The sequence below is a fragment of the Thunnus albacares genome, chromosome 12 (genome assembly GCF_914725855.1).
Source record: "Thunnus albacares chromosome 12, fThuAlb1.1, whole genome shotgun sequence".
Lineage (NCBI taxonomy): Eukaryota > Metazoa > Chordata > Actinopteri > Scombriformes > Scombridae > Thunnus > Thunnus albacares.
In genome coordinates, this window is record NC_058117.1 from 161,560 (window position 1) to 165,367 (window position 3,808).

Consider the following 3,808-nt stretch of genomic DNA (forward strand, 5'->3'; position numbering starts at 1 on the left):
CAGTATCTCAAAACACCTGCACCCAGTGGTAAGTATCACAGGATATTTCACAATGTTTTATATAATTTATAATTAATTATATAATATGTAATTTAATAATCCTTACCATGTGGCAAATTAACAGATTTAATCAGCTAACATATATGTATATATGAAAGCAGACTGGAGCTAATTAATGTGTTAGCAAAAAGGAAATTATTTAGGAAATATTATTTAGCAGCCATATGACTGGAGATCTAAAACTAGATCTAAAATACTATTAAAAACATATCTGGAACATAGGCTTCAGTTAGCCAGTAAGTAACTTTAAAAAAAAAACAAAAACTATAGTGTTAGAGCTTTTTGGCAGTGGCGAAAAAGAAATGTCCAGAGATGTGCAACTGTCATGGTTAGACAGGTTCTCTCCCTGACTCCTAGGCTGCATTAACACTGCCTGGTACAAGTGACCCAATTCCGATTTTTTGCTCACATGTGGCACAGATCGCAGATGTATTATGAACATGTAAACAGGAAAAAAAAGCACATGGAATCGGATATTCTCAGATCTGTGTCATGCCTCAAGCATATGTGGGAATGAATCTGATAGTACAATGGTAAATGGACTGCACTTGTGTAGCGCCTTTCTAGTCTTCCAACCACTCAAAGTGCTTTTACACCACAAGTCACATTCACACACATTCATACACTGAATGGGTACAGGGGCTACCATACAACCTGCCCATCAGAGAGAACTAACCATTCACACACATTCATACACTGATGGTACAGCCATCAGGAGCAATTTGGGGTTCAGTATCTTGCCCAAGGACACTCCGACATGCGGACTGGAGGAACTGGGAATCAAACCGGCGATCTTCCGATCAGTGGATGACCCACTCTACCTCCTGAGCCACATAATCGGATATATGCCAATGCGACTGTCATCTAAACAGACACATTCACACATCATTGAAAATGCGATCATCTTATACTTCTCTGCATTTTAATGACGTATAACGTTATTTTCACATGCACAGCTGGCACAACTACTGTCCGCTGAAAAAAAACAAAAACAAATACAGTGAAAGTGAAATGGAGGAGGAAGCCTAAAGCCAGAGGACACCTGCCGAGGTTACCTGTCTTTTAAGCCTTTGGAGTGTAGAGTCGGTGCAGGCCAAAATATAAGGTTTACACCGAAACGGATCAGTTTATGAAGAAATTTCAGCCGCAATGGGAGAGCAAGGTTTTAAACGCTCATGGCTACAGTGTCAGTACAAAATCAAGAGTTTAAAAGCAAAATACAAGGAGGTCAAAGACCTCAACAGCAAGAGTGGAAATGGTTGTATTAGATGCCCCTTCTACGACCACATGGAAGTCATTTTAGGTGACAAACATAGCTGCTGAAAACCTGAGATACTAGATAGCTCCCGACAAGAAGCAGCATAGTCAGTGGACGGGGAAGACATGAAGTGTGATAACATTACTGGTAAGGATGAATTAAAGTTATTGCTGACATTTGCTAAAGTAGCTGGCATATAACGTTAGTTTAGCCATCGCCAGATTAGAAAAAATGATGTGATATTATCAGTAATGTTAGTGTTAGCCTATTTGTTTAGAAACAAGGGTGTTACCAGCTAGATAGTTATCATCATTACTAAGCATGATGACATCACATACTTAACCTAACCTGGCTAGTTAGCTGGGTAACATAATGTAATTTCTAATTTGGTGATGGCTACAATAGTCTAAATTGTTTTGTTATTATAGTCTGTGTAGTTCACTAATGTTAGTCTTACTTGTTGAAAGTAATTTTGAATATCTTTTTTCATATCAGTCACTTTTTATGTTACAAGACATTTGCCTTTAACCAGATGAGCTTCCTGACACTCCAAAGACCACCTCATCTAGTGAAACAAGTGCCTCATCAAGTGTGACCACCAAAGAGGCGACATCAAGGGTCTAAACACCAACACCTGGCACACACCAACAGGAGCATAGTGGAATTGGTACAATTTCATAACGTCATAGTAGTCATTGTTCTTCAGAAAATATTATGTCCTTTATGTTGTTTAAGGTATTGTACATCCTTTCACGCAAAATTGCTAATAGAACAAGACAGCTAGAATGATAGGGGTGCACAGTGTAGTAATCCATAAATAAAAGTAATAAAGTAATCCATAAACAAATTGCTCACTATGTAAAGAAATTAATCATGTCTTTCTACAGGTGCCTCTACAGTACGCAAGAGGCAGAAAAACAAAATGGAATCCACAGTGGAGATGTTTGGCCAGAAGTTTAAAGATTCCTTCTCCCAGACAAATGACATTGAGCTTCAGCTTAAATTGCAAGCAGTGCAGCACACCCACAAGTTAAGGATGATGACCCTGTTTACACAGTTCCTTGGAGGAAGACAGTCTCACCAGCCTGATATGCCACCCCTTCACTCGGGCCATACCACCAAGTCAAGCTCATGGTCAAGATTATGCCCGCCCTGCTCCCTTTCACCTGGATCATGCCTCTTTTTCACCAAAATGATGTCCACCCTCTTCCTCCCCTTTACCAGGATTATGCCTCTGTTGGTCCCTCACCATTCACACCCTCCATTCTTTCAAGAGGATCATACACACCTTTTCCTCATAATACCCAACCTTCACCCCCTCACTAGGCCAACATCCACTCTCAGCCAATCATTCCTGCCCACCCCCCTCCTTTTTTTCTTTCACCTGCCTAATTCAATATTGTTCAGGATTAATACTCAGGCAGTTTAGAAATGAGAATGGTTTGTAGTTTATGTACATTTAAGGTGAGCCCTGATTTCTTATGTGTTAACACTGTAATGTTGTATACCTTGTAGGTAGTGGCGGGCAATATGACCTATCACCTTTTTTGTTTACTTTATATTCAGGCAATTTAAAGTTCTGAATGGCCTGTGGTTTATATACATTTAAGATGAGCCCTGTTTTCTCATATGTTAACACTGTAATGTTGTACACCTTGTAGGTAGGGGTGGGTGATATGACCTCTCTATCACCTTTCTTAAATTTAAATAAAAATTAATATTCAGACAATTTTATGTTCAGAATGGCCTGTTTTCTTTTATATTAAGGGGGAACAGTGAAAGGTGTTAGTGGCCTACATGCATTTGAGCTTTCTCCTGTTAACTAGAGGAGTTATGTTAGCCTAGTCTTCTTGTTATTTGGATGTTTACATAACAGTCTTGAATTGAACCCAGGACACTGCAAGCACAAAACATGCACCCTAGTGTTTTCCAAACTGTCACTTAACACTTAAGAAGTGTGTCTTGTTTTGCTTTTAGCTTGTTTCCTTCTGCTAAACAGCCAATCTGGATGTTGAATGTCATATATGCCTTTGTATTTGTCATGGGTTCAAGATCTATTTAATTCAAGTCATTGAATACAGTTGAAATAAAAACAAATTCAGCATGAAAAATGTGGACTTGACTTTATTATTGTACAACTAAGGCACTTTCAGTGTGATTTTACACCACAATGCAAAAAGAAGTGTGCAACGTTGCTGTACTCAGATTTTCAGCAAAAATCATATGCACTGTGTCAAAAAATGCTTAAAATATAAAACTATGTATTAATGTGAAATTGGCATTTACATCATTACATTTTAGCCTACTAAAAATGTTCAGTGCTGTTCAGCAAAATGTTGGGTCAGTGCCTCTCTGATCCTTAATGGTTGGGTGTCTGCAACACCCAGCGGGTCAGCAGCCTCTACTGGTACATCAGGAGGTCCAGCTGTGTTGGGATCCTCATGGATGGGGATGGATTGTTGTGTTTTTCACATGAATTCCGCAGATTGC

At 39.0% G+C, this 3,808-nt stretch overlaps 1 long non-coding RNA gene across 1 annotated transcript; it reads left to right on the plus strand.

Moving 5' to 3' along the window:
- The first annotated feature begins 800 nt into the window (after positions 1-800).
- Positions 801-3,358, plus strand: LOC122994211. Its single transcript, XR_006406530.1, has 3 exons — positions 801-1,465; positions 1,851-1,985; positions 2,206-3,358. It is a non-coding gene; the product is annotated as an uncharacterized LOC122994211 (long non-coding RNA).
- Positions 3,359-3,808: the final 450 nt, after the last annotated feature.